The 12,440-nt window shown below is 41.7% G+C and overlaps 1 long non-coding RNA gene across 6 annotated transcripts in view; it reads right to left on the reverse strand.

Moving 5' to 3' along the window:
* The window catches only part of LOC123611307, a 71,618-nt gene that overhangs the window by 12,463 nt on the left and 46,715 nt on the right, over positions 1 to 12,440 (reverse strand). The window contains exons 4-5 of one of the 6 annotated variants that reach the window (XR_006718553.1): positions 11,961 to 12,090; positions 9,055 to 9,128 (exon numbers count right to left, since the gene is read on the reverse strand). This is a non-coding gene — a long non-coding RNA (uncharacterized LOC123611307). Of the gene's footprint in view, positions 1 to 9,054; positions 9,129 to 10,036; positions 10,202 to 11,505; positions 11,806 to 11,960; positions 12,091 to 12,440 lie in introns of those variants that run through there. The other 5 variants (XR_006718554.1, XR_006718552.1, XR_006718549.1 and 2 more) reach the window with 5 other exon arrangements.

Here is a 12,440-nt window from a genome sequence, read left to right on the forward strand (position 1 = left end):
TCCCCTTGCTACTATAACGTAGGACCTTATCAGTCAAAAGAGAACCATTTTTCTCCCAACTTTGTATAACATTGCATGACCCTCTTTTATTAACTAGTCTTGGGACTAGCCATTGCCCTCTTCTAAGAGTCGAAGGCAAGGCAACCATGCCACATGTGTAAGGTATTATGTAAGCTGCAGAAGTCAGCAAACTGTGGCTTGTGGCCTGTGAGCCACATCCAGCCCACTGCCCATTTTATAAGTAAAGTTTTATTGGACACATCCATGCCCATTAATTTACCTATTGTCTATGATTGCTTTTGCTCTACAACAGCAAAGTTGAGTAGTTACAGCAGTGACCATATGGTCTGCAAAGACTAAAATATTTACTCTGTGGCTCCTTACAGAAAATTTTGCCAACCCCTGATAGAGTGTATCACATTTACAAGGAAGGTCACCTCAACCTAAAAGATTGCTCTGAGCTGCTGATTTAAGGGGTTTGGATTGTTTCTTCTTCTTTTTTCTTTGAATAGGAGATTTATCCTTTTGAGAAGTTCATCTTTCATTTTTCTTTCCCTATATCCTGCTTGCCTTTATTGTAGCTAAAAGAGTTATCGTATTTAAAATGACAGACTCTATCAAATCAACATTTGTCATTACCAAATGTTTAACTTAGATGGGCAAGTTCACAAACTTAAAACCTTGGAGTGTCTTGGGACCCCCTTCCCTCATCTCTCTATCCATATCGAGCTAGTCACTAAGTTCTATTGAGTCTACTTTCTAAATGTCTCCAGCATTAATCCCCCTTTCTATACCCTACTTAAAGACCTTATCTCTTACAGAACTCTATCGGTGGCCTCCTCCTCACTCTCCCAGCCTCCAAGGCATCCAACCCCCACCAAGTCATTCTCATTTTATGCATAGTGCTCACTCACCCTCCCCAAACCCTCACCATAGGTACAGCTCTTTCCACCCACACTAGTCATTCTCACCACATGCCTACAACTATTCTCAGAATTAGGGCTTCTAGATTATTAAATGGCACCACTGTTTACCTAGTCATGCAAGCCAGGAACCTAGGAACCATCTTTGATCTGTCATTTTCCTTCATATTCCACACCTAATTAGTCACCAAGGCCTGTCAGCTCTATCCCCTAAAATTTACAGTCATTCTAACAAAGATAAAGAGTTAAAATGACACATTCCCAGCCCAAGTTAAGTATCAACTGAAAAGTAAACACAGAAGTCACACAAACATCAATCAAAAGATGGCCTTTAAAAATTTTTTTTAATAAAAAAATTAAAAAAATTTTTTAATGTTTATTTTTGAGAGAGAACAAGAGACAAAGCACAAGCAAGGGAGGGGCAGAGAGAGAGGGAGACAAAATCCAAAGCAGGCTCCAGGCTCTAAGCTGTCAACTCAGAGCCCAACACAGGGCTTGAACTCACAAACCGTGAGATCATGACCTGAGCCGAAGTCGGACGCTTAATTGACTGAGCCACCCAGGCACCCCAATATGACCTTTTTTAAAATATTTTTTTTACGTTTATTTTATTTTGAGAGAGCACACACAAGCAGGGGAGGGGCAGAGAGAGGGAGAGAGAGAGAATCCCAAGCAGCCTCGTTCTGTCAGTGCAGAATCCGACATGGCTCAATTCCATGACCTGTAAGATCATGACCTAAGTAGATATCAAGAGTTGCATCCTGAGCCACCCAGGCACTCTAAAAAGATGACCTTTATCTTTATCAGTAAAAGAGCTGTTATTGATGACTCATGCTATCTGCAGGTTGAATGTATCCTAAAATTGTGAACCTGCAGCTAGACAGCCTTCCTACCCAGTCACAAGCTGTGTGGGCCACCTTAGACCCCCTGTGCAGGGCAGAGAGCTGCTCTTGGAATACTCAGAGAATGCAAAAACAGGGTGGAACACATGTGTGCAGCAGGCAGGCAGATCTCCAGGAGCCAGGAGGAGGGAGACGGTGGAGGAGCCTGCTGGCTGGGCCAGCACTGATCATGCAGGCAGTGGCAGTAAGTCTGACAAGTTCTGGGAGGAGTGAGTGATGATGAGGAAAGACCAGAAAGTCATAGGAAAGAAGATTCCCCTCCTCCAACGTTCTCCACATTTTTCTTCTCTTACTCCATTTAGTTTAACCATTAACCAGTGGTGTGGCTGCCCTCTGGAGACAAAGTTAACAATCTACCTGGGCAGTCCTCGTCCCGGACTTTCAAAAGACTATTCCCCCAACACCAGCTGCAGCTCTTCCGGGATGCTGGTGGGCAGTGTTTTATTTTTAACTCTGGAAGGCTCTAAAATGGGTCAGAATAACACATTAATTAAATTAATTCTAAAACCTGCATCCAAGGCTAAAAATTCTTTCTATATTCTATTTCCCTTCCCAAATTATCCCAGCCACATTGTCCAATGTAGTTTATCAAAGGTTTGGCAAAGAAATAAAATAACAACATAAACACATTTCATAAAAATGTCATCAATATACAAAGTCCTAAATTTAATCTTAACTGCCTTTTTTAATGGATTTTCCTGGGAGGAAATTGAAGTTAAAAATTAAATTCCATGCAAATTAGTCCAAAGATTTCAGAGGTCAGAAGAATTAAAATGCAAAATCACATTCTCTTGCACTTGTAAGTTAAAGATCCAAAGAAATTGAAGTCCAGACTTCATCCTCTCTGATTACTTATTTCTGTCTACTCTCAGCTAGAAGGGTCTTTGCTGCCAAGTAGAGCTGGGGTGTCTTTGGCAGCTATAAGCTGGGCTATGTTCTGTGGAATGGATATAGATCCTCTAGGGTGCATACTGACTGCGTCTCCAGGATGTCCTGTATTTAAAGGCTCCAAGACTTAACAACACAAAAGACTATCACAGCAACCCCCAAAACCACCAAATCTAGAAAAACAACTGAATCGCATTATCACAAGTAGGATGATGTTTCCAGAGCCCTGAGTTAGTGTCACTAAAGACCCTAGCAGAGGGATGCCTGGATGGCTCATTAGTTAAGCGTGCAACTTCAGCTCAGGTCATGATCTCACAGTTCATGAGTTGGAGCCCAGTGTTGGGCTCTGTGCTGACAGCTCAGAGCCTGGAGCCTGCTTTGGATTCTGTGTGTGTATCTCTCTCTGCCCCTGCCCCTCTCATGCTCTGTCTCTCTCCCTCTCTCTCTCTCATAAATAAATAAACATTAAAAAAATTTTTTTTTTAGATCCTGGCAGAGATTCAGTAGTAGTGGACAAAAGGAAGTGACATCAAGAAAATATCTTAGTTTAACCTCTTCATGATGCCAGTGAGTCCAGGCTAGTTATCTGAAGTATCTGGTATCTGAATTTACACGGAATCAGGGTCAAACTCCCATCTGGGAGTTCATTTTGACGCTATGTAGTGTCATATAGGAGGGGTGCTGAGGCTCTGCTGATAGTCTTCTTTTTAAGATAGTAGCATTTGGGACATTACAATCTTGCAAAGTTAGAAATTTGCGTTGATGGCAGCCGGAATCACCAGACTTTGTTTGACATGCCCCTGCCTTTCTACATGTTCATAATCTCTGATTTCCTGTTCTCCCTTAGCTCATGTTTCTGGCATCCCTATGCCGAACTAAGTGTAGGCCTCATCAACAACTCATGAGCAGGACTTTTTTGGTCCTACACCACAGGAAGTGCTTCTATAGCTTCTTGCTATTAAATTGCTTAGGATCATAAAATCTCTCTAGGAAGGAGATTTTTGCTTAGTTGTCATATTTGATTCAGCTGAAGAATTACTCTTAGATTCCTGAACCAGATTATTGTTGATGCTTCAGAGCTTATGTTTCTCATGGTCTGTAGGAATCAATTCTTCCCCCAATGGGTTCCTTGATTCGCTGTTTCCTCAACTTTGGTATATTCCAGGTCTTGAACACCATTTGCATCTGGGACATCTTTAACTGATGCACTAGTATATGCCTATACTGCTTCATTCCCCTCTGCCATTACCCTGCTGCTGCCACAGAGGCTGTAGAATCTCTAAAAGTTTAACCTACTTCTTAAATTGAATCCTCTCCTTTTCTAACACACACAGGGCTAAAATTGAGGGCCTTCCTTTCTTTATTTTCTCTTTGCCTTCTGGCCCAGAAAATAGTTTTTCTAGCATATTCCTCTGGCATTTGATGTATAGATGATCCCTTAGTGAGGGATATGAAATCCATAATTTCTAAGGCAACCAGAAGCTTCACCGTGTAAACAAATCTTGGCCACCTTCTCCTGCCCATGTTGAATAGTTGCACTTGGAAGATATTTTCCCATCAAATCAACATCTAATCTGGGCCTGGGGGCACCTGGGTGGCTCAGTTGGTTGAGCACCCAACTCTTGATCTCAGCTCAGGTCTTGATCCCAGGGTTGTGGGATCGAGCCCCACATCGGGCCCTGTGCTGACAGCATGGAGCCTGCTTGGAATTCTCTCTCTCCCTCTCTCTCTCTGCTCCTCCCCCCCCCCCACAATAAATAAATAAACTTAAAAAAATTTATAATCTGGGCCTGGACTCTATCGATTATTATTCTGTTTGACTTCCATTTTTATGTTTCATCTCTGACGAGCCTTCCCTTGGAATGCCAATTCCATAAGTTTCTCTGACATGTGCCCTCAAGGTATAGGCAGGACCTACTTGCCACTTGTATTAACTGTCTGTCTCTGAATCAAACTCATGTAACAGTGACTTGAATATATTATGCTTATCTTCCTGGTCTTCCCCTCTCAAATCTGTCCCCATTCTTTGTGACTACTTGGTAGAACTACCCCAGTCTTCAAAAGGTTATTCTTCAATGCTTTTAGTGTGGATTCTTCATCTGTTCTTTTCAGAGGAGTCTCTCAGTTCATTCTTGAATTTGGTTTCTTAGGAGCAGGGACTCAGAGATTTTACCTCTTTTTTTTTTTTTTTTTCTAATGGGCCTAGTCATGACTCCTAAACTAATAATAATTAAAAACATCTTTACCTTTTCTAATACCCTTGTTACGAACAATCAGCTCCCCCCCAGTATACCTCCTATTCCTTTGGCATATATCCATTCTTGTTGCCAAGAGCTTATGTTGATCTTCCTATATGTCCAGTCTCTCCACTGAACTCTCATTCTGTTTCTACTGTGGATTGTTTGTGTCCTCCCCAAATTCATTTTAGATCCTAATGGCCAATAAGATGGTGTTTGGAAGTGGTCATCTTTGGGAGGTGACTAAGTCGTGAGGATGGAACTCTTCTAAGTGAGCTTAGTGCCCTGTCAAAAAAGGCCCCAGAGAGCTCCCTTCCACCATGTGAGATCATAGTGAGAAGATGGCAGTCTATGGACCAAGAAGCGAGCTCTCACCAGACACCAAATTTGCCAGTGCCCTTATCTTGGACTTCCCAGCAATCAGAACTATAAATTTCTGTTTTTATAAGCTACCCAGTCTATGGCATTTTGTCATAGCAGTCTGAACAAAGAGAGTTTCCTTTAAAAGTTTTTGCTCTTATAGTCCGACTAAACCATAAGTTTCAAATTTCCCCTTTATTGTCTGAAGAGACTTCATTACTGGGGATAGAGGGCCCAGGCACAGGCCTTTGAGTTGTTTTTGTACCTCAATTTCCAAAATAGCACACTCTCTTTACTTTAAGAGTTCCCATTCCTGTATATGAGCTTATTAATAAAATTTAGCATCTTTTTATCGGTGAGATTCGCAGTTTGGATCTCCAAAATCTGTAGCCATGGTCAGGACTGGTGTAGTAAACCCAGAGCCACTTGAAGCTACATGATAAAGCTGATTTTTAAGTCTATGGATGAGCCACATGAATATTAGTTGTGCCACAATTTTCTCTCTTGGGCTCTCTTGGGCTATACTTCTCTCAAAGTATAATATTTCAGACAGTTGACCTAGCACTGCATACTTAGAGCTGCCAATGATGATGTAAAGCCAGAACCTTTTCTACCATCCAAGTTATTGTCATCTCTTGCCTGGAGACAAGAGATAGTCTTGTCTGCAATAGTTCCCAACTCATCTCCCTGCCACCATTTTTGCTCCCTAATAGTCTATCTTCCACATAGCTGCCAGAATAGCCTTATATAAGGTCACTAAAAACTTATATGAGGTCAAAAAAAAAATATCAAGAAATGAAAAGATAAGCCATAGAATGGGAGAAAGTTTTTGCAGATCATATGTCTGAGAAGGGCCAAGTATCTTGAATATAAAAAGAGCTCTTACAGCTCAACAATAAAAAGACAAATAACCCAAGATAAAAATGGACAAAGGACTTAGGTAGACATTTCTCCAAAGAAATATATAAACAACTAAAAAGCACATGAAATGATTCTCAACATCATTAGTCATTAGAGAATTGACAAATCAAAAGCACAAGGAGATGTGACTTTATACCTACTAGGATGGCTCTAATCACAAAAACATAAAATAACAAGTGTTGGCAAGGATGTGGAGAAATTAGAATCCTCATACATTGCTGTTTGGTATATAAAATGGCTCTTTCTCAGAGCAGCCACTTTGGAAAGGAATTTGGTAGTTCCTCAAGAAGTTACACACAGAATTACACACAAAATGATCTAGCAATTCTACTCGTAGGTATATACCCAAGACAAATGAAAGCACATATTCATAAAAAACTTGTACACAAATGTTCATAGCAGCATTATTCATAAAAGCGAAAAACTGAACCTGCCCAACTGTCCATTAACAGATGAATGGATAAAATGTGGTCTATACATAAAATGCAATATTATTCTGTCATAAAAAGGAATGAAATACTATTGCATGCTACAACATGAATGACTTGAAATATTATGCTAAGTGAAAGAAGGTTGGCACAATAGGCTCTATGATTCCATTTATGTAAAAATGTCCAGAATAGGCAAATCCATAGCTTTGAAAAGCAAATTACTGTTTTCCCAGGGCTGGGGAAAGGGGAGTAACTGCTAACAGGTACGATGTTTCTTTTTGGAGTGGCAGGAATGCTCTGGAATTAGTGATAATGGTTGCACTCATTATGACATGCTAAAAACAATGAATTGTACACTTTAAAATGATGAAGTTTGTGTTATATGAATTATATCCTTTTTAAATGTTTATTTATTTTGGGACAGAGAGAGAGAGAGAGCACGTGCAGGTGGGGGAGGGGCAGAGAGAGAGGGAGAGAGAGAATCCCAGGCAGGCTCTGCACTATCAGCACAGAGCCCGACCTGGGGCTTGATCCCATGAACTGTGAGATCATGACCTGAGCCAAAATCAAGGTTGGACATTCAACTGACTAAGCCACCCTGTGAATTATATCTTAATTAAAAAAAATACTAGTTAGGAAAAAAACTTAGATCATGATTTTCTACTGGTTAAACTCTTCAATGACTTCCTATGGCACTTAGGTAAAATTGAACCTCCTTACCTAGCTAGCCCTACAAGGCCCTATATGGTATGACCCCTGCCTGCCTTTCTTATCTCACCCCCCATCACTTCCCTCACACCCATCCTCCATTTATATTACAGTGCAGGCTAACTGGCCTTCCACTTCTGGCTCAGGTCTTTACACTTAATCTTCCTCCTGTGTAGAATATTCTTTGCCCAGGGCTTCTCATGGCTGCCTCTCATCATAGAGGTCTCAGATTGTCACCTCTTCAGCAAGGCTTCCCTTACCATCCCCATCACTGCCTTATTTTCATCACAGCACTTATCACGATCTGAAATTATTTGTTTAACATAAATTCTGAGAGCAGAGATTTTGCCTGCCTAGTTCACTGCTATCACCCAAGTTCTAAGAATGATGCTTGACATAAAGTAGATGTTTATAATATACTTTGAATGAATGAACAGGACCTAATTTGTGTACATCAGATATTTAGACATTTTGGTGGTATTTGGGGGCTGTCAGAGCTGCACCTGATTTGAATGAGAACCTCAGGGGGAACCATTGAGGCCAGGTGTACAGTATCTAGGGAGGGGAGAAAGAAACAGGAGGAGTGGAGAAATGTGCCTCATCATCACTTCCAAATACCTAAAGACAAAATTTTGTAGAAACCATGATAAAACTGCCCTAAGTTCATGAAATGAGTTATAGAAATCTTGCAGTGTAATTCACGGTTCTGTTTATTCCCTGAGAGGAGATTTGGGGCATACATGCTTGATATGAATTCACTGGAGGACATCAAAGGGAGGATGACTTATGAGATAGCACCATGACTGTTCCTGTGATTGCAGCTCAGCCTAGCTTCTGGCTTGGGCTTTGATCCTGGAAGGAGCAGTAATAAAGACCACTGCTTCTGAGCACAAAGCACATCTGTTTTGGGGCCCTGGAAGAGGGTAGGCCAGGAAAGAAGGGTGGGATGACAGCCATTAAGAATGGAATTAAGGTGGGGTGCCTGGGTGGCTCAGTGGGTTAAGCATCCAACTTCGGCTCAGGTCATGGTCTCATGGTTCATGGGTTCGAGTCCTGAGTCAAGCTCTATGCTGACAGCTCAGAGCCTAGAACCTGCTTTGGATTCTGTATCTCCCTCTCTCTCTGCCCCACCCCCCTCGTGCTCTGTCTCTCTCTCTCTCAAACACAAATAAACATTAAAAAAAAAGAATGGAATTAAGGAGTAAGCATGAATATGCCTGTGTTGAGGAGGTGTCAAGGTAGTGGGAACCACAGGGCTGACCTTAGGAGCACAAATGAGGATGACGAGAGCCAGGAACACCCTCTGAAGCAGACACCCTAAAGTTTCTATGAAGGATCTGAGGACTGGGATCTCTGCATTTTGCTAGTACAGACTGAGCCACACGCTGCTATGTCATCAGTATGACCTAGGGAAATGTGGTTACACGTATAACATAGGGGAAAATACTCATATTCCCTCATTCAAATGAGGAACATATTCTGCTTTTATCCTGAGATCATCAGTGAATCATATATGACATAAACTAAATGGAAGCAACATTGGGAGGAAAATCCATCTGTCACTGTATCTTTTTGTGAGTCTAATCATTAGGCAAAAGGAAATGCTTACCTCTAAACTAGGCCAGGTGGAAAAAGGATATACAGATAATTTAGATTTAGATGATGAAATGAGGAGAGAACTTACTGAGGCAGGAAAGAAAAGGCTTGGAGGGATGAGAAGGTGAGGTGATGCAAGGAAATAAAAGGCTAGTTCCAACCCTGTAAAATGGAAAGAATAGACGTGTAAGCTTGAAAATACTTTATTTAAAATCACTTTGAACAATTACATATAAAGTATTGAAAATAAAAGTGATTTTTAGATGGCTTCAATATAAGAAAGTCAGAACATGATGTGGCCCAGCTTGCCCAGACTCACTGAGGAAATATCTAAGGATGTCTTAGATTATGAATTAAATGCATTTCAGGCTGTAAGAAGGAACCCAGTACTGGCTTGTGCAGATTTGAATTTCCAGAACAGCCTGCTGGGTGGCCTCCACTGTCAAGCCATCTCGCACACTCCATTGCCTAACTAATCTGCCTGAAACAAGCCTGTAATCACTATAAAGCCTTCAGCACCTTCCCATGTCTTACTAAATCCACTCTGAGCTCTGCCTGGCCCTCTAGTCCGACCTTACCTGTTCCGTCTTCCTTCTTCCTTTCTCTCCAGCACACACCCCTCTCTCAGACCTGTCTCTCCACTTGTCCTGCTTCTGGACCTTTGCCCAAGAGGCTGCTTTGGTCAGAAACATATGCTGTCTCTTATCTGCCTGGCCAGATGACATCCTTCAGTCCAGGTTGAGCTTCCTTTTCAATTCCTCCATGGATCTTTCTTGATTGTCCCTTTCTTTGAACTCCTAAAACACAACTGTTCAATTATATACTGCTATATATTAGTCATTCTTTCTTTTTTGAGAGACAGAGAGAGAGAGGGAGAGAGAGAGACAGAGAGAGAGAGAGAGACAGAGAGACAGAGAATGAGTGGGGGAGGGGCAGAGAGAGAGGGGGACAGAGGATCTGAAATGGGCCCTGCACTGACAGCAGAGAGCTGATGCAGAGCTCAGACTCATGAACTGAGAGATAGTGACCTGAGCCAAAGTCAGATGCTCACCTAAATGAGCCACCCAGATGCCCCATATTAGTCATTATTCTTTTACATGTTAGCACCAGGAAATGGAGGAAAGAGAAGAGAGAAATTAATAACAGAGAAGTGTGAAATCCCCATTTTAGATTCCAATTTGGAGGTGGGACTTTGGCAGAGGATCGAGGAAGTACAGCAGAGTGGTCCCAGAAGCCTTTGGTGCAGGAAAGGAAGCAGAGACAGTTGTAATGAGCATCCTGCTTTCCATATCACTTGGCAGTAACATCTTAAGTTTTAAGTTCAGCATCACGAGGAATAAGAAATTTAACCTGTGAATGTTGTAGATAACGGAAGCTTATCATGCAAATTATTGGGCCCCATTCCAGACCTACTGAATCAGAATCTCTGAGGTTGGGGCCCAGAAATCTGGGTTTTAATAGCACTCTAGGCAATTGTGATGCACAATAATGTTTAGAGAACCAGTGCTTTAGAGCATAAAACCTTAAACATTACTCACTATATAAAACTATTTTTTTAATGTTTATTTATTTTTGAGAGAGAGAGAGAGAGAGAGAGAGAGAGAGAGAGACAGTATGAGCAGGGGAGGGGCCGAGAGAAAGGAAGACACAGAATCTGAAGCAGGTTCGAGACTCCGAGCTGTCAGCACAGAGCCCGACATGGGGCTTGAACTCATGAACCATGAGATCATGACCTGAGCCGAAGTCGGACGCTTAATCAACTGAGCCACCCAGGTGCTCCGCATATAAAACTATTTCTATAATATATGACAAACATTACTCACTATATAAAACAATTTCTTTAGCATATGACATACTTCCTTGCCTTCTGGAACAGAACAGGCTAAACACAAAGTGTTTGTTTCTTGTGGGGCCAGAGTCACTATGACGAACATTACTTCTTGCCCAGTGTCATTGTAACAGGCAGCACACCAGACAGAAAACTCAGGCACCATGCTGTTAGGGCCCCAGCCAACCAGGTCACCTCATTGGAGCAACTCACAGCAACTGTCATCTGAGTCCACCATCTGGGCCATTATCTACAGCTTGGGGCTCTATGAAAATAATATAGACTAATAGAAACTGACTGAATCACAGTATAAAAGAAAATGCACGTGGTTCACTAATTATGCCCACACCAAGTAGTACAATGAATACGGCGCAGAGGTGTTTTGTGTGCCATATTCCAGTGTCTCTACACCAAAGGAGTGGTGGAAGTTCTTAGTCAACTCTTGGGAGATGTTTCCGTTCTCAACTGTATTTCACTTACTCACTTACGATCTAGGCTTTACTGATCTTCCTCCAAGGAACGCCATTCTTGCTACACACCAAGTTTGCCTAGGAAAACTCCTTCCTTACAAGTCATTAAAAGTTCTCAAAATCATGGGGCTCCTGGGTGGCTCAGCCCGTTGAGTGTCTGATTCTTGATTTTGGCTCAGGTCATGATCTCACAGTTGGTGGGATCAAGCCCCAAGTCAGGCTCTGCCCTGACAGCACAGAGCCTGCTTGGGATTCTCTCCCTCCCTTCTTTCCACCTCTCTCAAATAAATAAACTTAAAAGAATTCTCAAAATCTGCATCTGCACTTGCTCAAAGTTCAGATTTTACTAAGGTATCTCCCTGGATGATGGCTATGGGGGGTTAGCTTTCCTTGAACACATTGTGCTGACCTGCTACCAGCTTTTTACTTCCAGGGAGCAGCAGCTTTTCCACACTCAACACCTTGGTGGGTACCTCCGACCAGCATCTTCATGCTCTGCCCCTACTGAGGGCTTCAGTGAGATTTACATCCAGTTCAGTTCCTTTTGGGAAGAAATAACTTCCAGTTGAGTCCAAACTGAGCAAGATTTCCTTGGATTTGAAGGTAGATGCATATGGAAATTTGACAGATACTGCCAAAATGCCTCTCAGAGGAGTTCCCCAGAAACGTAGTTTGCCTGTTTGCCCACAGCCTTACCAGCAGAGACAGAAATTTCTTTTTCCTGTGGATGTCATGATGCCCTGTGACATCTTCACATAGTAATCGCCATTAGAAGAACTTCAGTCATCTCTCTTCAGATGCGGACTCTTCCTCTCATTTTCTTTTTCTATTTAATTCAAAGAATTGAATTGAAAACTTACTTTGAAACTAGTTCTCACAAGTATAAAATCACAGAACTTGCAACTTGGCTATGATATTTCTCATGACCTCTGTTCTTTTTCTCCTTGAAGATGAGTCAAGAGTTTTAAAATCAGAAGGAAAAGAAAATTTTAAGTGATCTAGCACCTATTTGTATAATAGACTTTGGAGTTTTGTTGTTAATCTATCTCCATATTCCAAGACGTCTCTTTATTTCCATTCATAGAAAAGCACTGTCATTTATTGGGAGTCAAAAGGCTCCCTTACCACCCAGTGCTGTCCTATTATTCATTTCTAGGACAGCTGAAGTTCGAAAGT

This window comes from Leopardus geoffroyi, chromosome C2 (assembly GCF_018350155.1).
Source record: "Leopardus geoffroyi isolate Oge1 chromosome C2, O.geoffroyi_Oge1_pat1.0, whole genome shotgun sequence".
In the NCBI taxonomy this organism is placed as follows: Eukaryota; Metazoa; Chordata; class Mammalia; order Carnivora; family Felidae; genus Leopardus; species Leopardus geoffroyi.